The sequence below is a fragment of the Pan troglodytes genome, chromosome 5, assembly GCF_028858775.2.
Source record: "Pan troglodytes isolate AG18354 chromosome 5, NHGRI_mPanTro3-v2.0_pri, whole genome shotgun sequence".
Lineage (NCBI taxonomy): Eukaryota > Metazoa > Chordata > Mammalia > Primates > Hominidae > Pan > Pan troglodytes.
The window spans coordinates 46,600,013-46,619,815 of NC_072403.2; the positions used below are offsets into that span (position 1 = coordinate 46,600,013).

At 47.4% G+C, this 19,803-nt stretch overlaps 1 long non-coding RNA gene across 1 annotated transcript; it reads right to left on the reverse strand.

The window, feature by feature from the left end:
• Positions 1 to 466: 466 nt before the first annotated feature.
• Positions 467 to 3,000, reverse strand: LOC134810236 (uncharacterized). Its single transcript, XR_010157837.1, has 3 exons — positions 2,529 to 3,000; positions 1,918 to 2,020; positions 467 to 1,085 (listed from the first exon to the last, which is right to left on the reverse strand). It is a non-coding gene; the product is annotated as an uncharacterized LOC134810236 (long non-coding RNA).
• Positions 3,001 to 19,803: the final 16,803 nt, after the last annotated feature.

The following is a 19,803-nucleotide window of genomic DNA, read 5'->3' on the forward strand; positions in this document are numbered from 1 at the left end:
GAATGAATAGGCCTTCTCACTGACAAAGTCACAGTGCCCTGGACCAGCATCACCAGGTGGGTCACCTCCATGATCCTGGTCTGCCTTGACGCCTCTGTTTTCCAGTCCCCATACGATCCAACAGAGGCTTTGTTCATCTCTTGCTTCCTCTAGCTTTTTCCCATGTCCTGGTATTTGCTTATTCGTTTGCTTAAAGCACTCTTCCAGAGTATGAAATCTGTCCCCATTAGTTTCTATAGGAAGGCTTTGATTCCCTCCAACATGTTCTGGAAATGCTAGACGAGTAATAGAGCAACTCACCACACCTCAAGGAAGATTCCCTGGATGTGCAGCCAGGGAGCAGGGACAGGAGACAGAAAGAGGCTGGATCTGTGGATAGCACAGTGCAGCCCCCCCAAAGCCTGGACTCAGGGGACTGCAAAGCCCACACAACAACAGGACTGGGCCGTAACTAAGCTGCCATTTTCCTGACTGCACAGTATTTGTGCACACAGCAGTCAAGATACCTAGAAGATTAATATTATGTTTGATGCTCAGATGACCTGCTGCAGACCCAGGATCTCAACTCAAGACCTGGAGGAGAATCCAGTCTTTCAATGAAAGAAGTTACCTGCTTATTGCATCCCATAATGAGGCAGAGTCCTTGCTCTCTGTTGCCCAGGCATCTCAACCCAGGGCTCTAGGCTTCGGTTTGTGCATCTGGCCCCCTGCACATCTGGAGTGTTGGAATTCAGAGAGTGCAGCGGCAGCTTCTGCGGGCCCTGCCTGGAGGAAGCCTCAAGAGGGAAGCACTGTTCCAGCCTCAGAGCCTGCGTGTCTGAGCTCAGTGTAGTTCAAAGCCACCAGCACATGCTGGATTCTTCTCCCCTCTGCCTGGTCCCTCTCTGGTTATTCTTTCTCTTCTCTCTGCCAGCCCAAGCCTCCTCTGGCAGGAGAGAGGGAGAACTGTGTTGCAGGCAGGGAACTGAAAGGGAGAGGATGTCCCAGAGGAGCTGACAGCTCAGACTGTTGCTCACCACAGCAGGGAAGGTTGCCTTCTCCTAGCCAGTTGTGTTTTCTCCTCTTCCAGCCCTCATGCCTGTTTGCTGGGGGGAAAAGTGTCAGTGTCAAGGCTCAGGCGTGTCATCTCCCTTGCTGCCAGCAGGCCTCCCGGTTCCTACCAAAGGGCTGCTGGAGGGGAAAGGCCACCTCAGCTGAGGCGTGCCTAGGTGAGGGATCCCTATGAAAAGCCAGTGACATCCTCCTGGCCTGGCTTCAAGTCCTCAGGGAGCCACAGCACAGCTCCCTCTCCTCCCACGGATGCTGGCTTCCCCGCATTGCCCTGTTTACATTTGCAACCCATGCCCCTGAGCTCCCGGCCCTCCCAGAGGCTACAGGACTCAGCAATAAAGGTGGTGACAAAAGAAGAATTAAAGCAGGCTGAGGGGAGCCGGAGCTAGAGAAAGCGCCGCTTTACCCAAGGCAGTCAGGGAAGTCTCTCTGTGGAGGTGACACTTGAGCCTGGAGACCTGCAGGAGGGGAGGGGTGAGCTGGGCGGACACCTGGGAAAGCTCACTCCACAGGGAACAGCGTGTATCACCCGTGCAGGGAGGGGTCCAGCTGGTTGGAAGAGAGCAAGGAGGCTGTGTGGAGTAGCAGGGACAGGGGGGAGGCTGAGGAAATGAGACCAGAGCAGGGCTGAGCAGGTCAGTTGCAGCTTCCAAAAAAACCCTTTTAGGCATTTAAGTATCATTAAATTCTCACTCAGACACTCTGAGATAAGTATAATTATTATCCCCGTTTTCCAGATGAGGAAACTGAGGAGGCGAGAGGTTACATATTTCCCACAGATCACAGAGCCAGGATTCAAGCAGTTCTTGCCTGTGGTCTGCACACCAAACTGCTTTGCTACGTCACTCGTAATAGTAACTCATCCACCTGAGAGTTGGGCAGACACAAATCCCAGTGCTGGACAGCAGCGCAGGATTTCTATGGCCCTGGCAGGTGAATTCTCCTCTGTGTGCTTCTGTCTCCTCACACGCTGCACCTCACAGGGTCATAGTGAAGGAGGAAGCAGAGATGACCAGACATGGCTTCATATGGTCTGGGGATCATCCTTCCCTTCCCCACCCCATTTCAGGCAGATGGGGGCAGATTCCAGAAACCAGGGGTAAGGAAGGTCAGTCTGAAATCTGAGGGGGAGTGGGCAGCTCAGCTACAGAAACCACAGGGCATGAAGGTGAGGGTTCTGGTGGAGGGCGTGACTTCCCAGGGTGCCAAGGGGGTGGGTTCCAGAAGGCCTTAGGCCTGGTTCTTCATGGGAAAGGCTTAGCTCTGAAAGGCAGAACACCCACAGATAAGAGGAAAGAAGAGTGGGTCAAGTGAAGGATTTTCAAATGAAAGGAGACTTGAAGCAGTGGAGAGAGTGGGAGGGAGATGGGGAGTGTTAGAGACGGTGATAGCAGGTGGGTGCGCTCAGGGCCAGTGTTTGAAATAAGCAGGCGTGGCCCTTGGTTGGCTGTCCATGCCCCAGGTGCAACTACACTCACTGTTTGCAGAGCTTGGCCCTGTGTGTCATTATTTGCAGAGCTTGGAGCTGTTTGCAAAGCTTGTCATTGCCTGTGTCACCATTTGTAGACCGTGGCACTGTTTGTCATTCTGTGGAGTTTAGTTTTATTTGCAGAGCGTGGTATTATTGGGAGAGGCTAGTACTCTTTGTGTCACTGTTTGCAGTACTTGTTGCTGTGTCTGTTGGTGTTATGATGTCGACAGAGCCCATTCCTCCCTATTTCTCTGTTTGCTGAGCCTGTCAGTGCTGATGTTACTGTCTCTGTGGATGTTCGGGGTCTGTCACAGTCAGAGGTATGGTCTGCAGTGCCCTTCACTTCCTGGGTCCCTGTGTGCAGAGCCTGTCATGGCTGGAGTTATGGTGTCTGTGCTGTCAGTGTCATGAATGCAGAGGCAGTCTCTCTGTGCAACTCTGTGCTGAGGCTTCTCACTGTTAGTGTCGCTGTCTGCGTCATGATTTGCAGAACCCATTGCTGCCTGTGCCTCTGTTGGCAGGGTCTCTCACTGTCTATGACACAATAGTGAAACATGATATCACAGGAGAATATTCTTCACAACCATATCTGAAGCCTATCTCTGATCCCCAGCAGTCACTGCGCCCCCCCACCTGGGACACATACACCACCTTGCCCCATGCTCCCATGCCCTCTGACCATTTTTGAATACTGGCCTCTGGAGTCTCATAAGACCAAACACCCTGCCTCTGCTCCCTGCCATACTTAATGGGCCTCACACCCTGCTTCCTGGAGCTTGATTTCACTGCGGAGTCCAGGCCTCGTGGATGGCTCTAGACCAAGAGCACAAGCAGATTTACAAAAGAATCAGTGTTGGCAGGAAGGGGAAAAAATGACATAGAAAGAGAGGAGCCATCAGGAAAGATGAAAGGGTTTTGCTTCTTCATCTGACGGGTCTTGAAGGCTGTCTTCGGGAGGGAGATGGCTCCTTACGGCAGAGGGTGTAATTAATTAAGGGTGAGGTGCAGTGAGCTCAGGCAGCTGGTGCAAGTGATAAAGTGGCATTGTGTAGCGAGTCCCTGGTGGTGACAGAGATAAGGGCCCTGTCACAGGCACAAGGCTTGCTGGTTGCAGCGTGGGGAAGGGGCAGGGGTGTTTCTAGAGGGAAAGGCAGGAACTGGCCAAAACCCATTTATGAGTGAAGCTCTGCCTCCTTCAGACCACAGCACCTTGAAGTTTAATCCCCTGGTGGGAAAGCCGAAAATACCCATTATGCCACTGCTCATTTCTTGTAGAGAGAAATATAGAAAATGAGAGCATGTGTTGAAGAAAAAAATCAAAAGGAATGGTTAAAAGAAAGTTTTAAATAACATTTTTAAAAGCATAAGAAACCCATAGACTATTTTAAAAAAATAAAGAAAATCCTCATTGAAAGCCAGGAAAAAATGTGTGCTGAGGATCAAAAAGACTGGTTTCTGGAAAGGAAAAAAAAAAAAAACCCCTCTGCCTTGCTAACTAGCAGAGAAAAAGAAGTCATGTAAAGATGTAAAGGGAAAGGCATCCTATAAGTGTATATAATCTATATTATATATTTATATTTTATTATTAATTATTTATTACAAGAAAAGAGTGCATGGCAGGTCAGATGTACATTTGAAGTCAAACATCCAGGAAAAGCATCTGAGAATCCCCTTGTGAGGAACTCCAAAGCCAGTAATAACAGTTCCTTTAAATAACTTCAAAGTCAGGCAACCAGGTGAAGAATAAGTGGGAGCCCTCAGTGATCACAGTGCAAAAGGTGCACAAAGAATGAAAAGAGGCTGGTGGACAGGCTCAGCCAAATCTGTGCCAGGGAAGATGGCCCTGAAATCTCCACTCCCAAAATGCCTTTTGATGGTGAGAGTTGAATGTACAAGATCAAATATTGATGACAATGGTAACTCCTTACATGTACATATTGATTTATGGTTTGCTTTTTTGTTGTTATTGTTTTTACTCACATTATCTCATTTAATCTCATCATAACATAGTCTCTAAGATGGGCAGGAAAGGAATTTTTAGTAGCCCCATGTCATAGATGCGAAAATTATTATCAAAATTGGTTATGAAGTACTATGGTTTGAATGTCTCCTCCAAAACTCACATTGAAATTTAATTGCCTGGCCAGGTGCGGTGGCTCACACCTATAATCCCAGCACTTTGGGATGCCAGGGCAGGTGGATCACCTGAGGTCAAGAGTTTGAGACCAGCCTGGCCAACATGGTGAAACCCCATCTCTACTAAAAATACGAAATTAGCCAGGCGTGGTGGCATATGCCTGTAATCCCAGCTACTTGGGAGGCTGAGGCAGGAGAATCACTTGAACCCAGGAGGCAGAGATTGCAGTGAACTGAGAACGTGCCATTGCACTCCAGCCTGGGCAACAAGAGCAAAACTCCATCTCAAAAAAAAAAGAAAGAAAAGAAATTTAATTGCCATCGTGACAGAATTAAGAGGTGGGTCACTTAAGAGGTGATTGGGCCATGAGAGATCCACCCTCATGAATGTATCAGTGCCATTATTGTGACAGTGAGTTACTGATAAAAAGGATGGGTTTACTATTCTAATGTTCTCCCTCTGTTTGATACACTCTCACACTTTCTTGCCATGTGATGTCTTCCACAATGTTATGACACACCACAAAGTCCTTTACCAGATGCCAGTGCCATGCTCTCGGACTTTCCAGCCTCCAGAGCCATGAGCCAAATAAATTTCTATTTTAGTTACCCAGTCTGTGGTATTCTGTTATGGCAGCAGAAAATAGACTAAGAAATAAGGCAAGAACCTTCAGCTAAATCATGTCAGCATTGGAACATGATCCTAAAACCCAGAGTCTTTATGCAATATCATGCTATCTCAATTTGGATTCCTGCAGAAGCTGAGCCCGAGGCAATGATGTGGGTGCAATATCGTTTATTTGGGAGGTGAAGAAAGCACTGAAAGAGGAATGGGATCATGGAACAGGGAAGGGGAGAAACCAAAACAGAGTGAGTGATCAGGCTGGCTACCACCTGGTTCCTAAGGCCCAGTCCTGCAGAGACCTTGGAGCAATAGCATAGCACTTACTGTAAGAGTTTTCCTCCTTGAGGGGAACCCAAATTCTGAATTTCATCCAGAAATCAGTATAAATAGGTCACCATGACCTGTTGGAATCCACTTGAACCTCCTAAATAAACTCAAGGGTGAACTGTGAAACTGATATCCATGATAAGTTACTTGTTGTTCCAAATACTGCTATGTTTTTTTGGGCTGATAGACTGCCAACTATGCCTGCTCCTAATAAGTGGATCCTTGAAATAGGAATTATCTGTAAGATAGATACAATAATTATTCTGTAAGATAGGGATTATTGAGCCCACGTTTGACAGATAGAGAAACTGAGGTTCCAGGAGATTAAATAACTTGCCCAAGATCACAAAGTTATTAAGTAGGGAAAGCTAGATTTGAGTTCTGAACTTCTAACTCTAAAATTTATACCACCTGTGTTAGTGAATGTTCTTCGGAGAAACAGAATCAATAGGAAGTATAGATAGGTATAGATATAGAGAGATTTATTACAGGAATTGGCTCACACGATTATGGAGTCTAAGAAGTCCCACAGTCTGCCCATCTGCAAGCTGGAGAACCAGGCAAGCCAGTGGTGTAATGCATTGGCTTAAAGTGAGTGGCTTAAAGTCTGAAGGCCTGAGAACCAAGGGAGACAATGATATAAATCCTGGTCTGAATCCTGAGGCCCAAGAGCCAGGAGCACTGAAGTCCAAGGACAGGAAAAGATGGATGTTCCAGCTCAAACAGGGAGCAAACTTTCCCTTCCTCCACCTTTTTTTGTTTGTTTGTTTGTTTTCCTCTCTGGACCATCAATAGACTGGTTGATGCCCATTCGCATTGGGGAGGGCGGATCTTCTTAACTTGGCCTATCATTTCAAATGCTGGTCTCTTCCAGACTTATCCTCACCGACACACCCAGAAAGAACATTTTACCAGCTATCTGGGCATTCCTTAGCCCAGTCACGTTGACACATAATGTTAACCATCACACCAGCTTTTCCTATAACTCACAGAGGTGGTCTTTGGAAACATGAAACAGTAAATTTTACCCCATCCTCGATCAATCCACTACCCACTGGATAAGAGAAAGTGGGAAAGAATAGAAATTGGTTAAAATGCAATTTAGGTCTGTTCCTGGGAGACAGATTCCCATTGAATTTGAGGGGATTTCAAAGAGGGGAGTAAGAAGGGAATTTGAAGCCTGTCTCAAGCCTGTAAGGATGGCTTCCCTGACACCTGTTCATGACAGAGCTGTGGCCTGGAGAACTGTGGGCCTGCAATAGAATGGGGATTCTAATGGCATAAGTGTGTGTCTGGGGGTGAGGTCCCGGTGGGCATGAGCATCATGAACATGCAGTGGGGCCAGTGGAGCTGGCCCATAGGGTGGCTCAGATGGAGAGAAGGCTTGGAATCTGGAGCCAGATAAGAGAGGTAGAAACAATTCTTGGAGTGTCTTGGGGCTGAGTCCTCTCACGCCCACTACTGCCTGCTATACCTCCAGCTCCACAGCCCCACCAAGGCCCTTCTGCCTCTCCTACTTTGAATTCTTCTTTTTTTAGAGCAGGAAGCCCGGCACTGAGAGGCAGTAATTGGGGATCTTTTGTTCCACACAGTCTCTGCCACGCTTGCTCCCAGGGTTGCAAAGTTGCTTTCTACTGCCAGGCACATGGGGTTTGACCTTTTTCATTTATTTGAACACTTACCTTCCAAATAGGAGAGTGGGGTGGAGCATGGGGCGGAGAAAGAGAGAGACAGAGACAGGCTGATAGAGCAGGAGACCTACAGGGAGAGGAACTGAAAGTAAGATCAGAGCACTTAGAAAGAAAGAGGCAGGCAGGCTCTGGGAAGGAAAACAGGAAGTGGGAAAAAAAACACTTAACTATGTAAGACTGAGAGGCATCTGGAGCCCAGAGGAGCTGGAAGGAGACACAGAGCCAGGGAGAGATGGAGAGGATAGACAGGGAGATAACAGAGAGGAGAGCAGACAGATGCAGAAAGAGAGCACACATGGGAATCCAAGCAAACTGGGGAGAGAGAATGAAGAGGTGGGAATGCCGAGTGAGGTGCTCTCTCAGCTCTCAGAGTCCTGCAGTACGTGCACACCTACCAGCCCAGAATGTTAATTACATGCTGTCTTTAACAGCCTCCACTGCTGAGTCCCTGAAAGGGGGAGCTGGGATGCAAACCTGCAGGTAGCACTTAGCAGCCCCTTAGCCAACCCAGGGGCAGGAAGCAGAAGAACCTTTCAGTGTGATCACAGAGAGAGAGGCGCAGGACAGTCTTGTGTGTCCCGCCGGAGTGGCCAGTGTCCCTCATAGACCTCAAGAGCCAGAAGAGAGGCTGACCAGCTGGGCTGGGGAGTGCCTGGATAGAGAAAGCAGGGAGAGAAAGGACCCCAAAGAGGAAGCTCGGGAGGGACAGAGGGAGGGAGGGAGGGAAGAGGTACTAAGAGATGAAAGATCCCTCAGGCCTCCCCACCCCCACCTCACTTTTTGCAGACAATAATCCCCTTCTGCCCCTTCTGTCCTGAGATGAGGCAACCCCTCCCCCAACTCCACCCACAGCATCCTTTCAAGTTCATCAGCACCATCTATCACCACAGCCAAAAAGGTCTCAGTGCCTATCCCTGCTCCCTGAGCCCTGACCCAGCCCTGGCTTTCCAGCCAGCTGCAAGTGAGAAAAACTTACTCTTCTCTTCAAGAGCATTATAAAAACTGAGAATGCAACTTTCTCCTGAGTAATGAGAACTGTCTCTTTATGTCTAGCCCTTTCGTCCACCCCACCGTCTCTGTGCTTTGCCTCTCCAGATCCTCCAGCCAAGATCCATCTTCAGATCAGGCATCTAAGTCAGATGGAGGAGGCCAGGCCTTGGCTGTGTAATCCAGGAGCTCCAACCTCAGCTGTTTGCTCCCCTCTTGGGAAAGGTACTGAATGGGCAAGCTCCTATTTCCCTCAGCCTCTACCCCTGCCCACTTTACCCAGGAAAGTCCTCATATCCATGCCCTCCTCCCTCTCCAGCCAGCCACCCTGCCAGCCACTGCTCAGATGGGAAAAGGAGGTCGGGACGTTCCTGAGTGGTTAATAATAAGAGGGTGAGGGGCTATGATGGGAAATCCTTTGCCCGGATCCAGGTCACAGAGAGGCACTAGGCTCTTGAGGTCCCCAGAGACCTCTAGCGAGGTGACAGCTCGGTGGACCTGAGCTTTTCTGGCCCTCCATTCACTGGGGCCCAGGCTTCAGTGGCTTCTCTGAGATGCTGATGTGTTCTCAGCACTTTAGCAAGAGATGCTCCAGGCACAGGCTTTCTGCAGCTCTCTTCTTCCCATCCCACCACTGCATCCATTTGTGTCTTCACATAAGCGCACTCCACCCGGAATCACTAGGCTAGGCCTACACATGTGGGCACATGGACATATGCCAAACACATAATACACAGGCATGCATGAGTGCCTGCAGACAGAGATGCCTGCAAAAGGGAGCATTCAAGCACACAGGGCCCCACATAGGCAGACAGCGCAGAGCTCCATAAATACGAATTAAATTAAATATGCACAAGCACACCCATGGCAAGTCATCAGGCCTCTGCTCTGCCCAAGGCAAGGGTGTTTGGGCTGAGCAGCCTCTGCACAGCTAAGGAGCTTTTGATTTGACAAAGAAATTACATTTCTTTCACATTAAAAAAGGCTTTGAAGATTCAAAGCCTCAGGCCAGAAAGCAGTGACCACCCGGGGAACAGGAGCAACAGGTCAAGCTTTCCTCTCCCTGCTCCTGTCACTGAGAGACCGTCTTCCTCCCTGGGGCCCTGAAGGGCATTGAAAGTCATGATTTCATGAGGCTGAAACAGAATCAGTTGTTCCACAAGCCCTGCTGCCAGGCAGTGGAGAGGCTGCCCAGAGGCCCCCCACAGCTACAGCATAGCGTCAAGCCTGTCTGGGGTCCTTCCATCTCCCTTTTGGGCACTTCATCTTTCTTTCCTTTCAGTGGCCTCCCAAGAGGCCATCAGGCTAACACCCTCGTGGGTTAATGATGTGACCTTTCTTGTCTTCTTGCGATTTTCCTGTAGTCAAAAAAGGAAGGTGTCACTGGGACAGGAAAGACATCCAGGCAGCCTCCTGCTCTGCCCGTAAGTAGACTGGGCTGTACAGGAGAGGCTGGAGACCCAGGAGAGTCAGGATAAGCTGTTTTTCTGCCCCTCTCATTACCTTCCTCTCCTGCATGACAATAATGCTTCTTATAGGACAGAACTTGTGAGAACAGTTGCTGCTCGGGTCTTAATCCTGTTCTCTCAGCTCAGAGCATTCCTCAGGCAGGGGAGGCCTCAGTGTGTAATCCAGGAGCTCCGACCTCAGCTGTTTGCTCCCCTCTTGGGAAAGGTGCTGAATGGGCAAACTCCTATTTCCCTCAGCCTTTGTTGGTCTCCAAGACCCATCACAGCCCATCCTTACACTCCATGATACCTGCCGATCCCTGCTTAAAAGCCTCCCACGTTAACTTTAAATGCAGTTAAATCTTTTGAAATGAGCAATTTTCTGCAAAGGTCACTGTAATGCTCAGAGTTCTATGCTGCCAGGAGACCCTTGGAAGGCAATGAGGCAGTCCCAGAGTGGGGAGGGAGGGAAGTGGAGAGAAATGAGAAGACAGGTCTCTGGACCACAGCCCCTGCAACACCCCCACCTGGGCCTCCTCCCCGCAGATGAACATCCTACACAAACAAAGCCGTGGGTTGTCAGGCTTGAGAACAACCCCAGAGATTGCCCAAGCCTCTGTTTCACAGAGGAGAAAACAGAAGTCCAGAGAGATGACATAACTTGTCTGGGGATGCACAACCAGTCAGGGTCAGAGCTGAGGCCTAAACCTCCTTGCCCCTATCCCAATGTTCTTTAAATATTAACTTTCAAAACACAGAAATACTGCTCCTTAATTCTGGAAGGTGATTATTTATACATAGCCCATGTCCAGGCTGTTGCCTCTGCTTGGAATGCCCTCTCCTCAACACTGTTCCCAACATTTCTCTCTGGCAAGCTTCTATTCATACTCCAAAGTCCAACTGGCATATCACCTGCTCCCTGATTTCTCTCTCCACCCACCCCCTCAACTTCAACAGACTGAATTACTCCTTGCCTGGGTCTCCTCCACACCCTTCATATGCCTCTGCTGGGCACAGAACGACTTACATGTCTGTTTCTTTCCCTGGGCCATGGGCTCTTTCCAAGAGGGGAATTACAGCAGAGTCTAGCTCAGTGTGTAGTCCAATTGACATTGCTAATTGGGGATCAGTTGCCCATGTCCATGAATGTGTGGAGGGAAGGAATAGGTGGAGAAGGAGCCTCAGGACTCAAGGTCAACTTGCTAGAAATATGGCTTGGGCTGGAGATGGTAATTCTGGGTATGCGGCTTTCTCTCCAGATATATTTGTGTCTATGAAGACCCCAAGTACTACCCACAAGGGCAGAACAGATCCAAGGAAGGGGCATGTTCCACAAGAGGTATCAGGTGACCTGAAGGGGCCCCCACTTCACTGTTCTCTGTCGGGACGGGGTTGAGGCAAAAGCAGCTCCTAGCCTGAACCCCTGACCCAGGCCTGGCCAATATGGGAGGTCAAGCAAGCCTGCTCCACTCCGCTTTCTTTCCCCAGATGGGCCATCGATTTCTCACACACCCCAAGTGAGTGTTGAGGTGGCTCTGCCCCTTTGACAACAGGTGCAGCCCAGCTCCTGAAGCAAGAAACCTAGGCCAAACATCAGACTTGGGATTTGGGTTTGGGATAGGGTTTGAGTAGGGTTTGAGAGATGAGGTTAAGGGTGAGATTTGAGAGGCTGGGTACCACTACTTGTAGGGAGCTTTCAGATTGGTGAAGAAGAAAGAACCCTGCCCTAAGGGAGCTCAAGGGGAAAAATACATGAATGCAGGCCGTTAGGGCCCACTGGGACACAGGGCTGAGCTATGCCTGGAGAGGAATGGGTAGGGAAGGAGAAACAGAGGGTGGGGAAAGAGGAGGAAATGACTAGTGATGCTCTGGCCTGCCTGCTAGCTGGATGTGAGTCCAGCAATGTGAATTCTCTCTCTAAAAGCTCCTGGAGACACTCAGTTGTATGGCTCTCTGTGTGTCCCTGTATGTGAGTGTTTCTGTTTGGCAGAAGTCGGGGAGGTACGATGGAAATGGGACAGGACATTCAGAGATGAGCGACTAATTTCCTGTTAATGGCTGGTTGCTTGGCAACCCAGCTTATCTCTGCCTGTTGCCCTCAAAATTGGACTGCAGGAATTTTTAGTGTTAAAGCGCCTCCCATGGAAACTCAATTCTGTGAGATGTGGGTCCTGTCATCACTGCCCTGCCCTGCCCTGCCCCGCTGGGTAGCAGAGCAGGGCACAGGACACACAAAAACCAAAGCCTGCCACAGCCTCTCATTCTGTCTTTTGTGCCATCCTCTCCATGAACAATCATGAATACACATATGCTTACACACACACGTGTTTATATAAGCACATGTGCACGCACACAAACACACTAATCTGTGGCTTACACACATATAACAATAGTAAACTGTTACTATATCTGAGTGCCTACCATATGACAAATATTTTGCTTCAACTTTTACATCCGCATCATATTCTCTGTTCTTCTTCCCTGCAGCCTTATGAACTACAGTATCATCACATTTATAAAGAGAAACCAGGAAATCATGTCCAGGGACCAGCGTACTCATGTGCATGTGTTCCAGAAATTCAAGTGTGAGGGGGGACCATCTTTCCAAGGATGGCCTCCATTCAAGTCCTTCATTCTTACCCCCAACAAATCCACTGAGAATAATTCCATCTGGAGAAAGAGAGAGAGCTAAGCACAGGAGTCCCTTTCTTCTTTCCAACCAACCAAGACCTCGAGGGATGCCTGTTCTCTGCCATCCCCCACCTGAGTTTGGGGACCTCAGACAGGGGCCTGAGCTGGTTTGAGCTTTGGCATAAGTCACAGAGATTTAATACCATATATCCAGCGTCTGGTCTTTCAGAATGACATTTTCATTAGAGTGGAAATATGCCACCTAAACAAACAAAAAAGTATTTCTCAGCTTCCCCTGAAGATGGCAGTGACCAGTGAAATATAAGGGGAAGTCACTGGGTGGGGATTTTGGAAAGGATTTGTAAAGGGAGGTTTCTCAGCTGATAGATACCCTTTTGCCTTCCCCAATTTCTCCTACTTTCTATCTAGAACGTCAACATGATGGCTGGAATTCTAGTGGCCATCTTAAGTCATGGGGTGACCTTGAGAAACAGAAAGACACATGGCGGCTGGGACATGGATGGTACCAAGGAGCCCTCTTGACAGGCCTGGATTGCCAACCCAGACTTCTTTTACATGAGAGAAGAGCAAACTTGAATTATATTGGCCAGTAGCCTACTCAATATTTGGCCTTTCTGTCCTGCAACTGAACCTAATACTAACAGATACAGCAGGTCTCCAAAAACAGAAAGTACTGAGGCCCCTGGTGCTCAGAGATCCCTGGAAAGAGTGACTGAGCTGAGATAACCCACAGCCCCACCTTGAATCCAAGACCTTCCATTGGAAGCCAGGGCCTGCCTGTCATTGTCTTCCAGGAAAGCTGTCTCAGTCACTTCCCTGGGCCTCAGTCTTTCTCAACACAAATATCTCCATCTCCATAACACCCCTCTCCCAAAATAATGCTTGTAGCTCCCCACCTCCCTCCCTCGTGAAATCTGAAGCCTGATGAAGCCTCCCTAGACAGTTTGTGCAAAGAATGGCACAAGCATGAATGATGATTTCATCAAGAGTCTGCAGGGCACAAGGCTGTGCCAGTCCTTTTCTGGAAGGTCAGGGATAGGAAGACAGGTTAAGGAAATGCCAGAGGCTCTGAGTCTGACTGAGCCAGGGAAGGAGAACCAGGATCAGTCCATAAACAAGCAGGAAGTAGCCCCTTTTGTTTTGGCTTAGGCCTGTACCAGGGAAGCTGAGTCACTTAGGGGTAGGGAATGGAGGCAGGGAGAGGGCAGAGCCCCCAAACTCGTGGTTAGGACCCCTAAGTGCAAAATCCCAGTTCTGGCTCCAACTTGCCCAGAAAATGAGGGTTTTTGGCTAGGTGAGCTATGAAGCCACTTTCACCCCACGAGTCTGGCGCCATGGTCCCTAGTTTATGGAGCTTGTTATCAGGTACACAGACCCCGTCTCACTCACTGTTCTCCACACCCTCTTCGGTGTTCCCCAAACCTCTAAATGAGCCCTTGTGTCCACACTTTAACATAAGCTGGACCCTCCGCCTGGATTCCTGCCCCTCCAGCACAACTCATTCCCTCCCCTTATGAAGGTCTCTGTCTAAATGTTACCCTCTCAAAGACACCTTTCCTGGTCACCCTGTCGTAGGTGGCACCCTGATCACTCATCCTAATTGGTTTTCTTCACTTAATATTTGCTTGTTTGTTGGTTTGGATATGGTGTTTCTCTCTGATATGGTTTGGATCTGTGTCCCCATCAAATTTCATGTTGAATTGTAATCCCCAATGTTGGAGGTGGGGCCTGGTGGGAGGTGATTGGATCGTGAGGGCAGAGTTCTCACTAACAGTTTAGCACCATCCCGTTGGTGCTGTCCTGGAGATAGTGAGTGAGTTCCTGTGAGGTCTGGTTGTTTAAAAGGTGTGTAGCACCTCCCTGCTCTCTCTTGCTCCTGCTCCCGCCATGTGAGATACCTGCTCCTCATTCACCTGCCCCCATGATTGCAAGGTTCCTTGGGCCTCCCCAGAAACCAAGCAGATTCCGGCACCATGCTTCCTGTACAGCCTGCAGAACTGTGAGCCAATTAAACCTCTTCTCCTTATAAATTACCCAGTCTCAGGTATTCTTTTATAGCAATGCAAGAATGGCCTAATACCCTCTCCCATGAGAATATTAACTCCATGAAGACAGAGATTTTGTCTGTTTTGGTGCATTGCTGAATCCTCAGCATGTAAAATAGCACATAGTAGACATTTTAATAAATAGGTAACTGACAAACAGAATGAGTGACTACACATGCAAGTGTATCTACATTTTTTCATCCACATGCATATACATATATACATACTTCCATGCGCGCATCCCACACCTACACACACACACACACACATACAGCTTTTTGCATAAATGGAAATTCTAATACACTGTTTCAGGACCTCTTAGAATTACACAAGCTAGAAAGGCAATGCCAGAGTCTCATTCCTAGCAGACGTCAGTCTGCATAACAAAGCATGTGGGGTATGGCAATGAAATTTAATGTTCAAATCGCATAATAAAATATTTTTATTTATATGCCTTTTATATTCCCTATATAATAAAAGTAACAGTATTTTCATGGATGCTTTTCTTATTCAGTGTGTAGCTCACTCCTACTTCTGGTTTTACATGAGGCTCTTTTAGCAATACTCTGGGGAAACACCCAGCAAGAGAGGGATGGGCAATTTACTCTTGAATGGTTTATAACACCATGTAACCAATGGCAACCCTCATGGGCTACTCCCCATCTCCCCCTAGTTGTTGGGGATGGGAGGGAGCATGCGCTGGGCTAGAGTAGTCAAAAGAGTTGAATAAAACATGCTCTTAGCATGTAAATCACCTTCATCTCCCCCTCCCTTTCTTATTTATGCTACATAATAGAGTAATTAGTTCATATTTGCTAACAGTAAAAGAGAACCAGGTCAAAATGGTAAAGTTTCTTATAGGTACAACTTTTCTGTTTCACAGGTAAATATTGGTATTGTGTACAGGATGTAATAATTTATCTATTTCAAATGCTCATTAACAGCTGTTAAACTTTATTATTTATTAATAGGTGAATAATTTATTTAATTTTAAAAAATTAAATATAGAACTACTAATGGATTAAATTTAAATACTTAAGTCTAATATAAGTGGACAGGGATTCCAGTAGAGAACTGTGTTCTGCAAAGTGTTCTGTGTAAGATACAAGAATCCTGTGTATGGACAGACTTCTAGCTGTACATGGAATATACACTTATGTACTCATGAATGAGAATCAGGGCAGCAGCAGCCACAACAAGCAGAGGTAAGGTTAGTCTGATTCCACTTAGAGAGTGACTTCAAACCCTGTGGATCAACGCTTGCATCTCTCCTGGACAGGCACATTTGCACACCTGGCTACCCCCAAAGAGGGAAGCCTAGGGCAGTTCACACACAGAAAGTAAGACAGAGAGAGATACAAGCGACCTTCGTCATGGGATCACATTCAGTCCTGCTTGCAAGTCCAACCTTCCCACAGCTGACATTAACCCCTGGTATTTAGCATATTAACTTCTCAGAGCTGACCTTTTTGAACTTGACCTTTGCCTGCTAAACCTGTGGAGTCAGCCAGTTCCACAAAGAGTTTTAGAGCCGTATCAGCCATTCTGATGATAGCCCCTGATACCAGTCATCTTGGTCTGTTCAAGCTACTATAACAAAATACCTTAGACTGGGTGATTTATAAACAATAAATTTATTTATCACAGTTCTGGCGGCTGGGAAGTTCAAGATCAAGGAGCTGGCAGATTTGGTGTCTGGTGAGGGTCTGCTGCTTGGTTCATAGATGGCGCCTTTTGGCTGTGCCCTTACAGGATAGAAGAGATGAGGGAGTTCTCTGGGGTCTCCTTTATAAGTGCGCTTATCCCATTTATAAGAGCTCCAACCCCATGACCTAATCACTTCCCAAAGGCCTCACCACCACTTTAGGGGATAGTATTTGAACATATGAATTTGGGGTGTGGGACACAAATATTGAGGCCATAGCACCAGTGCTTCTCACATTTCCATGTGCACACAAATTACTTGAGGATCTTGTTAAAATGCATATTCAGATTAGCAAGACTGGGATGGGTCTGAGTCTGCATTACTGACAAGCTGATGCTATTAGAAATGACCCAGGGCCTTACTTATAACAGAAGGGCCTTAGGCTACAGAAGCCCTTTCTTTTCCCTGGAGTTTCCACTCTCCCTGCTACACATTCTCCAACCCCAGGTCCTCTTGCAGCGCTAGCCATTGGGCTTGGAGCTCATGTGGCTGGTTGTGGTGGGATGAGCTGAACTGTCTCAATCTCTCAATTGATGCCGAGTACCAGAGCCTTTACCAACGGCTGAGTATGCAGCTGGGCAACCTGGGTGGGATCTTGCCCCATGGAACATGCATGACCTTAGGGAGGAAGCCATGGACCAGTCCCCATATGATTCCTTTTAAGGAAGAAGATGTGCAGGGGTCTGGGGATTAACACTTTAATATTCCTAGCATCATGCTAAGCACTCATCAGGGGCTCACTAAATAGTTACAGAATATAGAACATGATTAAAACACATATTCTAGAGCCAGAGTGCCCAGGTTCAAACCCTCTAATTCCCAGCTGTGTGACATTGAGTCACTTACTTAACATCTCTGGGTGGCCATGTCTTCATCTGTCAACCTGGGAAGATACCCACCTCATAAGTTGATAAACTTTGAATGAGATACTATGTTAAATATATGTGTGTGTGTCTAGAAACTGCTTAGCATATAAATTCAGTGGTACCTACTATTATTCATTATTATAGGCTATCTGGTGAGTGGGATCAAATTGTCTTCACATCTAAACAGTTCTCTATGAGCTTCACCCATCCCTGACTCTAAAATCCAATCACCATTTTCATAAGAAGATAAACTAAGACAGTTCAGGAAACCTTTCCATTACCTGGTTCTCCGTCCCTGGAAGCCTTAGCAGTTGACTAGCTCTGCCCATCTTCAGAGCAATCAACACAGCAGCCATGGTCCTGAATTCCTGAATGAGCACAATATGCTTCCTTGAATCTCTAAGAGACATTAAATTGCATCCGACAGGGTTTTGATGTTCTCTGGGTTTTGCTGAATCTTATTTATTTGAAAACTCATTGTATGATACCTACAGTGAGTCTCTCCTAAGCAGCATGAGCAGGGCTGAGGAGTCAGACAGGCCCAAGGCCAAATCCTGGTTTCATCCCTCCCATGAGGATCACACCTACAGCAGAGGATGGCATGCTGCTCTCGGGAGTCAGAACCCCTGACTCCAATTCCAGATCGACCATTAGCAAAGTTCATGTCTCTGGCAAATAGGTGAACCTTTCTGAGCTTCAGCTTCCTGATTTCGGTTGAGTGAATAATGGTATCTGCTACCAGGGTTCTTGAGGATAAAATGAGATGATGCAGGGAAAGCATTTGGTTAGCCAGTGGGGACTGGCATCCAATATGCTGTTATACAGTAGTATTTGTTATAAGGATTTACTTATCCCTCTACTGCCTGCTCCAGTTCAGGACAACACTGGTCTGGGGGACTTCAGAACCTGGAGGAGGGGGATGGAGGTGTTACGGGAAAGGGCAATCAAGCAGGCCTTTACCCTGACCCCTGTTGCTTGGAAGCGTTTGCTGCAGGTATGAAAAAGTTTAAAGAGGTAGAAAGTGTCAGCCCTTGAGAGGTGTTGATGGACTATGACAGAGGCCCTGTTAAATGAGCCCCTTGGGGAATAGCCTTGGGGAGATCCTTTGCAGTAGGAAATTCACCACTCCTAGTCCCAGCACCTACGAATGGGAGATTGTCAGGGACTAGGAAGAGGAAGATTTATTCTGTGTTGAAAATTACATCCCTCACTGTTGCAGTATCTCTTTACCTCCCTTAAAATGTGAAAGCCAGATTCAACAAACTCTGTGGCCTCAGGAACTCAGACGTCCAATTTACATGTAAATGGAGACCAAGAGCTTCAGAAGGAAAAAAATGTTGGGAAAATTGTGACTTAAGGATAAAGCCTTGGGGACAATCCAGAGGAGACATATCCCTGAGGGAGAAGAACTGAAAGGATTCAGAGGCTGACTCCTGTATGTCTGCTGAAGAGGTCCCTTACATCCAAGTGACTAGAAGCTAAGGGGCCTCCAACACTGTTCCCTTCACACTGACAATTCCCTTCATATTGATAACATGGATATGGAGCCTATGATATGCCAGGCACTGTACTGAGTGCTTTACACTCACCACCCCATGTACTCCTCAAACAATCTGGCAGGGTTGGCATTACCACCATCTCCATTATACAGGTGAGGAAACTGAGTGCCAGAGTAATGTGCCCACCTAGGCGGTGAGAAAGGCAGCTGGTTGCTCTGAAGCACGGCAGTGCTGCCTCCTGGGGCTGGCCCCACTTAGCTGTGAACTTCAGGAGAGCCCCAGGCTGGGGCCGGAGGAAGCCCCTCCAAGCACTGCCAGCCTGGCTGCTGTTATTTGCACAGGCTGCCTTCCTTGTCAACCACAGTTTACACAAATCCCTCCCAGGAAGCTTTGAATTTACCAAATTAGTAAATTAGAGAAGAGATATGGCTTTCATCTCACTGATATATAATCTAAAAACAAACAAACAAAAAACCATCCAAAACCCTTACAGCCAACAAATACATGTCTTCTACTTAGGCAAAAATAAAGGGAGTAGTAAGACAGTCCCCAGTTCCATCAATTGCGTAAATAAAGAAAATCATTAATTGGCTGTTAAGAAGTTGGTTAAAGGAAAATTGAACACAGAGGTGCCTGAGTAACTGGGTATGCAGTTATTTTGTCTTTGCTTTTTCAAGAACATTAACATGTTTCCTATCAATTATTTTTAAATTTAGGTCTGATTGAGACTCTTTGAGTTGTGATACATCTAATAGTTCCCTTGGGCCTCTGTCCTCCCACCCCAAGTCTCAAAACATACGATCATATAAAAGTGCTTAATAAATGCTTGCTGATCTAACAGTCAATTCTGCTTGAAAATGTGTCTCCCAGCCGTGGTCCAGCATTCATCAGGGACCCAAGAAACCTGCAAGCACAGAATATTTGAACTGGAAGAGACCTTAGAAATTGCTTTGCCCCACTCCTTGATTTTACTCCAAAGGGTCTGCACAAGAGGAATGAGAGAAACCTGCCTGGAGCACATGGTTGGTTAAGACTGAGACAGGCCGGGAACCCAGGCCCTCTCCCTCCCAGGCCAGCGTGCTTCTCTCTCAGCTCTTTGCTGATGGAGAGAAATCAGAAAGCCCATTAAAAACATACTCCAGTAGCAAACCCAGGAAATTTCATCAGTTCTGGAAAATAGGGGCCACTGAGCACAACCCTGGAGAGAATAAGTACTCACTACTTTGTTAGTACCATCATAACATCTAATTTTTAAACTACACAGTTTGTCTCTATTAGAACCCTGCAAAGACAGGTCAAGC